At 37.7% G+C, this 13,647-nt stretch overlaps 1 long non-coding RNA gene across 1 annotated transcript in view; it reads right to left on the reverse strand.

The window, feature by feature from the left end:
* Positions 1-5,521, reverse strand: part of LOC101687352 — a 55,948-nt gene extending 50,427 nt beyond the window's left edge. The window contains exon 1 of the long non-coding RNA XR_198362.3: positions 5,318-5,521. This is a non-coding gene — a long non-coding RNA (uncharacterized LOC101687352). The remainder of the gene's footprint in view (positions 1-5,317) is intronic.
* Positions 5,522-13,647: the final 8,126 nt, after the last annotated feature.

The following is a 13,647-nucleotide window of genomic DNA, read 5'->3' on the forward strand; positions in this document are numbered from 1 at the left end:
ATTATTTTTCTTAAATTTGGTCTTTTTAAACGTTTGCTGCAGAATTCTTTAACAATCTTATGAAGGAGTCAATATATTAAAGAGTACAACAAAATAAACTTAAGTTGCTTTGCCTATTTTTGGGTGGAAAGTAGAGCCCTATCTGTGCCCTGCCTGCATACTGACCCCCACTCAGCAAACACATACATACACACATGCACACACACACACACACGCACACCCCTCTTCAATGTCCTTTACATTGAAGTGTATCTTTAAAACAACTCCTTGTCCTTTTGGACACTGTGCAAAAGCTAGAACTGCATAATATAAAACTCACACCAAAAAAGCTCATCTCCTTTTTTTTATTTTCAAAGACATCAATAAAGGATAAAAGATGGAGGCATAAAGGATGGAGGCATAAAATGAAAAATGCTCTTAGTCCATAGCATGGTATAAGTCCCAAATCTTTTCTGAAACCAACCACAAACAATCCTAGCAAAAAGCAAGAGATGAATATCTATATTCAAGTGAATATTTGCATGATTTTTTTAGGACTCTCTCTGATTAGATTTCTGGTTTTGATGCAAAGCAAAGTATTACCTAAAAGCCATTCTTCCCAAGAGAATTCTTAATGGTGAATAAGAGGATAAGGAAGTTTAGAAAGAGAAATAAGAAATTTATAATATCTGACTTGTGTAGAAAGATAGAATGTAAAGGAAGTCCTCATTCCACAGTGGAGATGTGATTTAGTTTCTAAAGTCAGAATTTTAAGAGGAAATAGTACAAGAAAATTTTCCTCCCACATTCCATCACCTCAAGAGCCCCACCTTTAATTTTTCCTTGGTAAGAGTATCTATCCACCACAGCGATCAGTGCAGAAGAGAGATACTGAACATTTAATGTGGTTAATGAAATTATATTATGCTGCAGGCTTACATTTGTCATCCCAATAAGGTAGTGAAAAATCTCTCCTTTCCCAAGAAACGGTGAAACCTGTAAAACTATTCCAGGCAGAAATTTTGAAAATGGAAAGTAATCACAAACCTAGAAAACATCCAAAGAGGGTAAGATTCAGGAAGCAGTGTGTAATTTTTGTTTTGGAATAAACTACAGAATATAGATTTTTCAATTTTAAGTAAAAGAAAAAGAGAAGACTTCAATGTGTCATTTCTCATTTTTTGTGCTTAAAAAATGTATTGCAGAATCATCATTAACTAATAATTCAAAATAAGGATCTAGAAATTGCTACTGAAAATACCTGCTGAAGATAGGAAGGTGGGCAGGAAAAGTATAATGGACTGTAGAGGCTACTCTGAAATCAGTTCAACTGTGTACTCAGTCATCCACAAGATGCAGCTTGAGATGGCTGAAGGGGCTTAGTTTTTTATGCACAAGAACTAAGACAATTTAAGAACTAAGACAGTGTATGTATTATGACACTAATTATCAGAAGAGCTCTAAGAGGCAGACCTGAATGTCTCAGTCATTTGGGCATCTGACTCATGGTTTTTGGCTCAGGCCATGATCTCACAGTCCTGGGACAGAGTCCCACGTTGAGGCCCTGTGTCAGGCTCCTAGTGCAGAGTCAGCTTCAGAATCTTTCTCCTTCCCCCTCTGCCCCTTCCCACTGGCATATGTGTGCATGTGCGCTTGTTCTTTCTCCCTTGCTCTGTCAAATAAATAAATAAAATCCTGGGGCATCTGGGGGGCTCAATTGGTTAAGCATCTGCCTTTGGCTCAGATCATGAACCTGGAGTCCTAGGATGGGTCCTGGGTCGGGCTGCTTGCTAAGTGGGGAATCTGCTCCTCCCTCTCCCACTCCCTCTCCCTTTAGATTTAAAAAAAAAAAAAATCTAAAAGAAAAAAAAAAGAGAAAGAGGGCTCTGAGAAAGAAAATATCCAAAGAAATAACAGACATCTGAGAAGGCTTCATGGAGAAGGAAGAACCTAAACTAACTCACCTAGAGATAAGTGGAGTTTCAATCAGCAAGTAGGAGGGAAGTAAGAATGCATTCTAGATGGGAGAACAGCCCAAAGAGGAAGAAATTATTATTGCCTATTTGGAGTGTAAGATTGGCCAAGACAGATAATAATAGATAAGGCTTACTTTTAGTATGTGAGGAGGATTATATATAAGTATGAAGAATTACAGGGAGCACTATATATTACTTTAAATGCTTTATACATAAACTCAAAAACTATAATAACCCTATGAGACTCATTGTATTAAACACTTAACGACCATTATCTCATGCAATCCAAATAGCAATTCTAGAAAAGTAGGTAGTAATATATTCTCCATCTGACATATGAGGAAACTGAGGCTGGAAGTAGTTCACTAACATGACTAATATCACAGATACCATCTCATTGCCTCATAATAATCTTCTATAATACATACCCTTGGTTTCCAAAAATGTTTGAGGAAAAATAAAATCATTGATTATAACCATATATGAGTATGAAATAATACTGAATGTTGTCTGATGTTAAATGCAGGTGAGTAAAAAGAAATTATAGAATAATTAATCGTCTGGAGATATAAGCAAGAAAAAGTTCATGAGTGGCACAGGGTTTTATAAGTCAAATCAGGGAGTCTGGGCATCATCAGAAAGGTAATGGGGGAGCCATTAGAGCATGGGGAACATCAGATGTGAGCTTAAAAACATGTTCTGGTTACAGTAAGCAGAAAGATTTGGTGAAAACAATAGTGGAGTACAACATGGCTAGCTAGCTACTGAAGGAATCCAAGTGCTAGGTAAAGGTAGCCTGACTTCAGAGGCAGAAAAATAAGCCTTGGTGATTGAGTCAAGATGGTATCTAGGTTTAAAACTTGGACAATGGGAGAATAGTAATTCTACTCACATTCACAAGAGGATAGGGATATATGAGCTCCATTTGGGAACTCAAAGAGTTTGAAATGCTTTTTGTGGTATTCAAGTGACAATATTAAAGGTCGGAGATGAGGATCTGACACTCAGAAGCAAGGGCCACCTCAATGTCAACATTTGTGATTAGTTAAAGCCATAGGAATAAGCAAGGTTACTGAGGATGAGTGTGCAGAGAAACAAAAAAAAAAAAAAAAAAAAAAAAAAAAAAAAAAAGAGAGAGAGAGAGAGAGAGAATTAGGACAAAACCCCGAAGAATAATCTTTCAATGATAAAGTGCAAAACTGCAGAAGGAGTAAGAAAAAAATGACTCCACAGAATAAATTCCAAGGAGTATGTGGAGTATTTGAAACAGAAGGAAGGGAGCTTTTCCAAGATGAAGGAGAGATCACTTGTATCAAATGCTAGGACCTCCAGTCACATAAAGGAGACAAGTGACCATTGAGCCAGCAACCAAAGACATTACTCATTATGGATCCTGAAAGGATCAGAGGCCAAATTATAGTGGATTGAGTGGTTAATTAAAAATGAAAAAAAAAAAAAAAAAGGCAGTGTGTAGCTTAGTGATTTCCTTCCAAAGATCAGTGCTGATGCCTTACCAAGGTTCCACAGATCAGACGCAAATCCAGGAAAAAGAAATTATAGCTTGTTTGCTTAATGAAGCTAAATTAGTCTATAAAATTATTACACTGGGATAATAGCCTTCTCATTTTTTAGTTCTAAAAATACATTTCTTTCATAAAACATCAGTGATAGAAGATAATAGTTGCTTTCAAATATTGTTGGTAGTTCAATGTATATACTATCCCAAATTGTGCAACCTACTATGGACTGCCAACTCTCAACTGTCTGATTCTAAAGGAATGGGTGTCCAAAAGAGTGTCTCTGTGGTCCCTGATGGATAGAGGGGAGGAACTAAAAAGGGGAATGTTACTTGTCTAGCACAGGCACTTGCTTCTTTCTAAGTACAGAATGCAGTTCTGAAGGGTCAGTAGAGAAGTATTTGCATTTTGTCTTTGGCAGTTTCATTATGTTGTCAATTATTACAGTGCAGTGTTCTAATAGGAGTTTCATCATGCATTCAAATTGGAGAGAGGATTCATTTAGCAGCCACAACAAATTGAGCTCAGCAGGCTTCATTTCAGGAACTTCTGTGGTGTCAAGTGGTCAGTCCTTCAGTTTTAATTTCTAAATATATGAGATGCAAATTGCATGATCTTTTCTCCTCTGATAGTCAAAGCAAATGGCTCCAATTACATTCTAACATACCCTTAACTGGGAGGTAAATAACATTATCAGCTTGGGATGTGGTAGGATGAGTCACAAAGAAAAGATTAATTATCTTGTAAAGGTATTGTATTATCTTAATTGTTCACATCACTCAAGCTTTTCTAATTAGAAAAGTAAATACCAGCCTAGGCAGGTTTTGCCCTTGCACAGTGAAAAAAAGGCTAAACATTTACATGAATTATACCTTTTCAAATATTTAAACTTGGTAAGGCCAACCATCAGTTTATACCAGTTTTACTGCCGTAAGACTTCTCAAAGGTCAACTGTAGTTCTTTCATAAAAAGTTAAAGAATAACAGTCTACTATTAAATAACATAAATAACGAAGTATTGATTCCTCCAAGTGAGTCTACCAATCCACACCCCTATATATAGTCCACAATTATTTGGAGGTTTCTATAATCTAAAATCTAAAATTTCCAAAATCTAAAATGCTTTTCTCTGTCTAATCTATTCCATGTGTCCTTTTAGCTCTGTGGTCCATTTGAAAACACTAGATTATGCACAAGCCCTCCTTTCTTCCTTCAAGCAGGAGCTGTCATTTCTTATACAGAACATTCTCCATTCCATCTCCCTGATTAATGCTTTGTCCCTGGATAAATTTAGTACTGTTAAACAATCAGAATCAGATCCTGTCACCCAGAAGTCTATTTTACCTGAGAGAAGTACATCAGGCTCTCTTATGAATTGAATCTCACTGTGAGCCATTTTCCTACACAGGCCACAGTGATACACAGAGTACTCCTACCACTATGAATATCTTTCTTGATAGAGCACCCAGCATATAGTCTGTCCTCAAAAGTGTAGCTCCCTTTACACCCATTCTCTTTGCATTGGTTTTTGGCCTTCATTTTGAAGCCATGTGGTCTAATGTTGAAAGAACAAAAGCTTTGAAGCCCCATCAATCTGCATTTTAAATTAGGTAAAAATAATACCAACCTGTTAGGGTGGTTTCAAGGGATTACATGATCCCATGCATGATATTCATGGTAGTTCAGTGCCAGGCACTTAAGTTGCACTGAGTAGTTCTTGGCTATATTCTATTTTATTACCATAATTTATAGCCTCTCTACCAAAACTTGGTTTGAAAGCTGTTTCTGAGATCGGAAGTGAAAAATTCTTGTCATTTAAAAAGGTCACCTGAACTTGCCCACATACCAATTGCTTCTCTGCGTCCTAATTCAGATGTGTCTCTCTCATTCTTACATCTTCAAAGTGGGATATTTTCAGAGGTCTGATCAGCTGTAACACACTGTTTCCATAGCTGGTTTACCAACTCACTGATCTGCAGCATTTCACTTAGGGCTGTTCTTTTTCTGACAGGAAGGCTTGAGGGAGATGATGATCTTAAATGCCAGGAGGAATTCCTACGTGGGCACAGGGGAAGAACAATGTTAGCACCTGGGCACGGCCTGCAGAGCAGATTTGGAAGGCTGTGAAACTTCATTTATGTGTTCAGCTAAAGAACCCTTGGGCTGGAACACAACATACTGTAGAAGGGAAAAGGGGTTAATTCAGGGGGAGCTTGATTTGTTGAACCAATTCTTTAGTCTCATTTACATTTACATTAGCTGAACATCTTTAACAGTGAGGGGGGCTGTGGCATTGGGTGGGGTCATGGCTGACATGGAAAATTTTATAGGTACGATCTTTGTACTCTCCAGTTTGCCTGGAAGCAAAAAATTAATAAGAAAATTGATCCCTATTCGCCCTGACAGGTCTGTTCCTCTAGCCAAGAATTTCTCCCTCCAATTGCTTCAGTCTTCACTTTATCTTTAATGGCTTTGCTCATTTCTGGCCATTTGTTCATGGTTCACTTTACAATCAGGTCTAAAGTCTATGAAGTTGGTGATACCAAACCAGTTATAACCCTGAACAAATCCCCTAACTTCTATAAACCTTAGTTAACCCATCTGTAAAATGGGAATAATGATTTATACATTGTATGATTGATTTTAGGACTAAACAAAAATCATCTATGTGAAGTCCTTAGCGTGGACTTCTTATAAATGTGGGTGTGGTTTGTCTCCCTCCCAATCCCATCTTGTTTCATTTATTCTTCTTCTACCCACTTAAGCCTCCATGTTGCATCACCACTTCCTCATATCAGGGAGATCATATGATAGTTGTCTTTCTCTGCTTGACTTATTTCGCTAAGCATGATACGCTCTAGTTCCATCCATGTTGTTGCAAATGGCAAGATTTCATAAGTGACTCTTAATCTCACAAAACAAACTGAGGGTTGCGGGGGGAGGGGGTTTGGGAGAAGGGGGTGGGATTATGGACATTGGGGAGGGTATGTGATTTGGTGAGTGCTGTGAAGTGTGTAAACCTGGTGATTCACAGACCTGTACCCCTGGGGATAAAAATATATGTTTATAAAAAATAAAAAATTTAAAAAAAAAAATGTGGGTGTGGGCTTCTTAATCAATGTGAATTGTATGTGCCCAGTCCTTTGAGAGGATGCCAGGGAGAGTAGTTCAAGAGACTTAGACTGCTTGAAACATAGTCCCAACATAAAAAGAAAGCAAATGTATCAAGCTTTTCCTAATCTTGGGTTTTATATTTCCCAAGGTTTCTTCCTAAGACCCAATTCAGAGTAGATGAAGTGAGGCAACTTAGAAAAATAGTTCCATGATTTAATGCCCCATACTGACTTCAGAGTACTGATAAAAACAGAAGTTGACAAGTATCAGGAATATTCCTCTAGTATTTAGGTTCAAGTTAACATTTGTATAATCAGTATTACTTTCACTTCATAACCTCATTTTCAGCCTACATTCTAAGTTCTTCAGAACTTTCCAAAAAGGTGGAGTAAGATGTATCCACACCTTAAACCACTGCTTGTTTTTTTCTCATTATGATGTCATTTCCATAAGGTGATGTCCTATTCTCAGGCCAACCAGGAATGGAGTATGCTTTATCTAGCTGTATCAGTAGTGCCTCATTCTTCTTCATCCAATTCATTGTGAGTTTGTGGCTACACTTATTCTTAGATGTGAAAGGAAGCAAACCATTCCAAAGTACTGTATCCAATCTCTTCATATTTCACATATTTCCCTCCAAAGGGAGGGTGGCACAATTTCTCCCAAAATTATTATATCAATGTCTATAGGTTCAATAGCTAATCTTTATGCCTCTCTACTCTTTCTGTACAACAAAGATTCATTCATCAGTACTTCTCACTCAATATTTAGCATAATGCCTGACGCCCAGAATGCTTTCAATAAAGAAGAGATAGTATTACTGTTGCCATTCTGTTCCAGACACTATCCCAGGTATTGCTACTATTGAAGTAAAAACCATAGCTCTTATTTGCAGAGAGTTCATCATCCTTTTGAATTTGTGATTGAGTCATATTTCCATTTATGGCAGTGTCTTTTACCTAAAAACTCCTATCTTTTCTTTCCAATGTCCCTTAAATGTAATGATGAGCATAACGCAATCAGTGGTTAATGGTGTCAAGATACTTAAAACCTAGGAACTGAGCTCCAGCAAACCTCTTAAGAACTCCACCCAATATTTCCCTTCCTAGATCAAAGTAAGTGCAAATCACGGAAGTACTTGCAAATCACAGAAGTAGCATCCAATATAAACTGTCAAACAAGGGAGTCCACCAGGCTGTGGGGCAGGTGCCCAGAAGATCAGTCATTTTCCTGCCAACAGACCAATCTTTGTTCCACTTTTCTATCTGAAGGTAACTGTAGCTTAAAATAGTGAAACATTGCAAAGTCAAGTTCTTATATAGAAAATATTCTTTAATGCTTGGAAGTGGGCATTTTCACACTCAAGATTAATGGCAATTAGCCTGGAAAAGTAAGTATGACTCATTTCACTGGACTGAAATGTCCTTGTGAGGGAGGGTCATGTCTGCCTTGTTTATTGTTTCAACCCTATTGTCTTACACAATACCTGACACAGGATCTAGGCTTAATACATATTTACTGAAGAAATAAATTCATTTTGCTATTAATTTAGCATCTAGGCAAAAACAGGTGGGTCGCAAGCAAATTTAAAAGCAGTAAGAAATTTGCAAGTTTAACAAAAGTCTCTTCTGAACACAATGGAAAAATAAAAGATTGAATGCAAAGTAAGAATAAACCCATACTGTCACCCTCCATAAATTTGTATTTTTTTGTCTCCAAATGATGGGAATTCCCCACCCCCTCCCCAGTTTACTATTACCAATGAAAAGAAAGAATTGAAATGCTGACTTTGTAAGATTTTGAAAAGCTGGGGGAGTTACTCTGCCTTAGTTCTTTAAGTTAATGAAATCTTACTCAAACCCATCCACCAACCCTTCATTCAAATGTCACTTTCCTGATTGCTTTTGTTATGTGCCATTGAGTCATGGAGATTTCACGGCTGACTCATAACAGTGGCAAGGTGATAAATCATAACCACCAAATAACGTCACAGAAATTACAAATGATAGACGGCATTTCAGAGGACTGCCTGTGTTGGAAACCAGGTATTTATTTTCATTTTGTACAATTTCTAAATAGCCTACACTTGGCGATGGGAGTTGTCATAAGGTAAAAAGCTATTGTTAGCTCATTGCTACTCAGGCATATAGGAAGGACTTGTTAAAAGTAGAAAATGGGGACGCCTGGGTGGCTCAGTTGGTTACGCAGCTGCCTTCGGCTCAGGTCATGATCCCAGCGTCCTGGGATCTAGTCCCACATCGGGCTCCTTGCTCAGTGGGAAGCCTGCTTCTCCCTCTGCCTCTGCCTGCCATTCTGTCTTCCTGTGCTCACTCCCCCCCCCCAGATAAATAAATAAAATCTTTAAAAAAAAAAAAAAAAGTAGAAAATGTAGGGCACCTGGGTGGCTTTGCCGTGAAGTGTCTGACTTTAGCTCAGGTCATGATCCCAGAATCCTGTGAGTGAGGCCCACAACTGCCCCCCTACTCAGCAGGAAGCCTGTTTCTCCCCGCCTCTGCCTGCCCCTGCCTGTGCACTCTCTCTGTCAAATAAATAAATAAAATCTTTAAAAAAAAAAAAAAAAAAAGGTGGGGCTCCTGAGTGGCTCAGTGAGCTCAGGTCATGATCTCAGGGTCCAGGGATCAAGCGCCACATAGGGCTCTCTGCTCAGTGGGGAGCCTGCTTCCCCCTCTCTCTCTGCTTGTCTCTCTGCCTACTTGTGATCTCTGTCTGTCAAATAAATAAGTAAAATCTTAAAAAGAAAAAAAAAGGAAATTAAAAAAAGAAAAGAAAATTTAGCTCTTTTGTTCTAGCATATTAAAATTGGCATTGAGAAATAATGCACTTAAAGCGAAAGCAAAAAAAAAATACGAAGTTCAGGCATTTGGTGATGAAAACTAATTGTTGCCCCCCCCCCTTTTTTTAAAGGGATTCCCCATATATTTTCTTCAGCAAAATGAGGGAAAAAGTGGAATAAAACAGAAACTTCTGTTTCTATAAAAAAGCTATGCTTTACATGAATCAGCACTTTGGACTCAGTTTATCTTAGTATTAGATCACTATAGTCTGAGAACTGTATATAAATTCTGAAATAGCATTTAATAACACAAATGTTACATACAAACACCAGCTTTTAACTGTCTAATTAAGAATATTAACTCATGGGGCACCTGGGTGGCCCAGTGGGTTAAAAGCCTCTGCCTTTGGCTCGGGTCATGGTCCCAGGGTCCTGGAATCAAGCCCCGCATGGGACTCTCTGCTCAGCGGGGAGCCTGCTTCCCTTTCTGTCTCTGTCTGGCTCTCTACTTGTAATCTCTGTCAAATAAAAAAATAAAATATTTTTTAAAAAAAGAACATTAACTCATAGGTCTCTAATGAGCATTTGGTTATATGTTTCATGTAGTAACTCAGCCTATAATGGTGGTCTCTTGATCAAACACAATTTTGGAAGCTCTAGATGAACACTGATAAAACTATTCCTATTTAAAGGAAAATGGGTGTGCCTTTTAAGAAAAATTCACAAAATTCCAAAATTTCTAAAATTCCAAAATTTGATAGCCTTATATAACTTGATATTATGAATGCACTTAAGCACATTTACTATCAAGGGACAAGGAAATTTCAAGAACAAACAAGCAGATCTGTGGGTCTTCATAATATTATACGTTTATCCTCATATAATTTCAGAGAGCTGGGCTTGTGTGTATTTTAAAATAAAGAAAATTCAAGTTAATTGATTTTGTTGTTGTTTATTGGATTTTACCCAAATCTGTTTTCTGTTTCTAACATAAAGTTTTAGAAATTTAAATAATGTGTGAAGTAACACATTTTTCACCCAGAAATCATACGCACTACAGATTCTCATCTTCAAAAACACTGGGCAGGAAAAGTCAAACTAGGAAGTTTGAAATACAACCTATGCCACTTCACCTTCTGCCAAATTCACAAACCTTTGGGGAAGGGAGGAAAACAAGGAAGAGGTGAGCTGTTTACTAAGAATATCTAATTAAAGCCATGTGAAGCTTTTACAGGAATATAACTATCTCTGGTGGACGTTTAGAGGAATACAGGCATATACATATTCCCATTCTGTTAAGAATTGTGCCAAGAAAGAAAAGCTGAGAAGGCATCTTCTTCAAAATTCTGAAGGGAAACTAGCCTTTAAGTAGGCACTTTTGGTGCACTATGCATTAAAGTGTTTTAACAGCATCCATTTATCATTTTAACAGCAAGCATTTACTAAAAGGTTTATGACCAGGTGCAAAGAAGAAAGCACATAATGTATTCCGAGGCTTAAATTTTCAAAAGACAATGTGAACTCACGTCAGAAATGGGAAATGCTGTCCTTTTCCTTTTATTTGACTAAAACACATGATTTTCAAGTCCCAGCTCTATGGGTTACAAAACTTTTGATCAGAATACTATCGATGGTCTTTTGTATGAGGAAATGATTGAAATAAAACCCAATCACTTCAGGGATGCCTGGGTGGCTCAGTTGGTTAAGTGGCTGCCTTCAGCTCAGGTCATGATCCCAGCGTCCCGGAATCGAGTCCCACATCGGGCTCCTTGCTTGGCAGGGAGCCTGCTTCTCCCTCTGCCTCTGCCTGCCACTCTGTCTGCCTGTGCTTGTTCTCGCTTCTCTCTCTATGACCAAAAAAAAAAATCTTAAAAAAAACAACAAACCCCCAATCACTTCAAGTTAATTCAAAGTTATACTGGAATCTTTCTGCTAGCCATGACAACATAGTAAATGCAGCGATAATAACAGATGCTGTTAGGAAAAATCAGACCTTAGTTACTTTCCACATCCATTTTGAAGCAGTTCTCCTACCAACCCTGTGTGTATACCAATCCAGCCCCGTCTGACACAGGCAGCCCACAGAAAGCTGACATAATATGCTGCCCATCTGGTGTACAGAACATGACTCAAATCATCGTCCCATCTCAGCAAACAAAATCATTGAGAAACCATTGAAATCAGTGCTCCTTCAAGAAAGAGTAAAGACATAATCCCATTGATAAACTTCATCAAAACTTCTCAAAATCTGCTTTCCTCGCAAACCCCAGTACATTAAAAGTATCCTATACCACACACAACGGTTCCTGAATACACAAATAATCTCTCTCTTTTCCTCAATCATATATATATATATATACACACACACGTACTCACACACACACACCCTATTAAAGTTTATTACTGTCATTTTCTCAACAGGTCTTCTGCTTTCAGCCAGTGGCAATCATTCTTTTAGACTTATTTTATATTCTGGTGAAGAGTTTGACTCCTGTATCAACACTCAACAGATACATGATTGGCCCCTCTGCACATATAAAAGAATATTACATTATATTTTGAAATTTAAGATTTGTAGCAGCTCAAAGAATTTTTAAGAAAATGGTGGAAGAATAGTAAATATCTTCAAACAGAGATTAATGGGAATAAAAAATACAAGACATCTCATTAAGCACTAATTGAGTCTAGGAGAGCTGACCAATATTTCATTTGTGATTAATGTAAGAAAATGAAACTAGAAACTGTGTATGACTTCAGAATTATTGCCAATGAGGAGCACAAGAAATACATTTTTTTTTCATTTTCCATATGTCCTCTGGTTATAACACAATTCCTAGGAGGACTTCATGGGTTCCCATTGCTGATTCCAATGTATTGTGTAAGGCAACATAGTTACTCTAGATTATTTTAGAGCAATGGAGACAAACTTTTTTTTTTTCTTTTTAAAGAGCCAGACAGGAACTATTTTAGACTTGTGAGCCAGATCTCTGTTGTAGTTGTTCAACTGCCACTGCAGGAGGAAAGCAACAAAGGCCATACTTAAATGAACAAGTGTGGCTGTGTTCCATTAAAACTTTATTTACCAAACAGAAGCAATGACAACTCTTACTTTAGATTATGACTGGCAGTGTTGTTTTGGTTTGTTTGTTTCTTTCTGTGATGCTCAGTACCCAAAATCTGTAAAGCAAAGCGGTTTCTGAACTGCTCCCATGTATTCTTCCTTCAGGTGAGTCAGGTGAGAACAGGTGGACTTCAAATATTGCATGTGCTACACACATTCTTCGGTTCTAAACATGGATCTCTAACTTCAAGACTCATGTGCTCCCCTTTGGGCATGTAAAATTTACTTTTGGAGGCCTCTACAGCTTGCTTTCTTGTGCTCAGAGCTTCTGCAACTTCAGATAACCTATTTGATGGTCGCTTGCAACATTTCTAGCCATAGGTCAGCTAATTTGTATAAAGGAGTTAATAGGTGATATCATTTGGTGTTACACTTGTGAGCATATTCTCTTAGCAAAAGAAGACTCCCAAGACTGAAATGTCTTAAAAAAACGGAGGAGTACAACTCTGTAAATTCAATATACCATGTCAGGAATTCGACAAGAGTGTCCAGGAGTATGATAGTTATCCAGTCACACTCTGTAGGCCTTCATTACCTACAATGTTTGAAAACATTTTTCTCTATCCTACTTTAGTTTCTGGTGCTGGTATAACATAACCATGTGTCATTCCACTGTCTCCACTGCCTTTGGAAAATGGAGGCTGTTATTAAGGTTTCTGGCTCAGCACTGGAGAATTTTAGTGACTCTTTTCATGACTTGGGCATAAAATAAAGTACATATTCCTCCTTCTACCCCTAGCCTGACCCTGTCCTGATCTTTGTCTCTAAGATTCCAACTTATAAAACTCTGATCTTCTTACGAAATGTTCATTATCATAAGGGGGAAAATAGCAAAATGGAAAGCAATACAGAGAGTGATTTATTTATTCCCTATCTGACTATACAGTGCTAAGAATAGAAAATTGTATAGAAAAGAGGGAAGAGTGATGACCAGCATCATATTGATAAGTCTGCTTGTCTCAAAACTGTGGGTACAGGAGATAAAAAAAAAACGTATGTTTCCCTTAAATACTGTTAACTCAAATGTATATTTCACACATCCAGATGCAGCTGCTGCTTCTTGGCTGGAAAAGTAGAAGTCAGAATGCATTTATCGGGACAGCTAAAGAGTCCAGGAATTTAAAGCCAAAAAAAAAAAAAAAAAAAA

This window comes from Mustela putorius, unplaced genomic scaffold, assembly GCF_011764305.1.
Source record: "Mustela putorius furo isolate JIRA1106 unplaced genomic scaffold, ASM1176430v1.1 tig00000145_pilon_pilon_pilon, whole genome shotgun sequence".
In the NCBI taxonomy this organism is placed as follows: domain Eukaryota; kingdom Metazoa; phylum Chordata; class Mammalia; order Carnivora; family Mustelidae; genus Mustela; species Mustela putorius.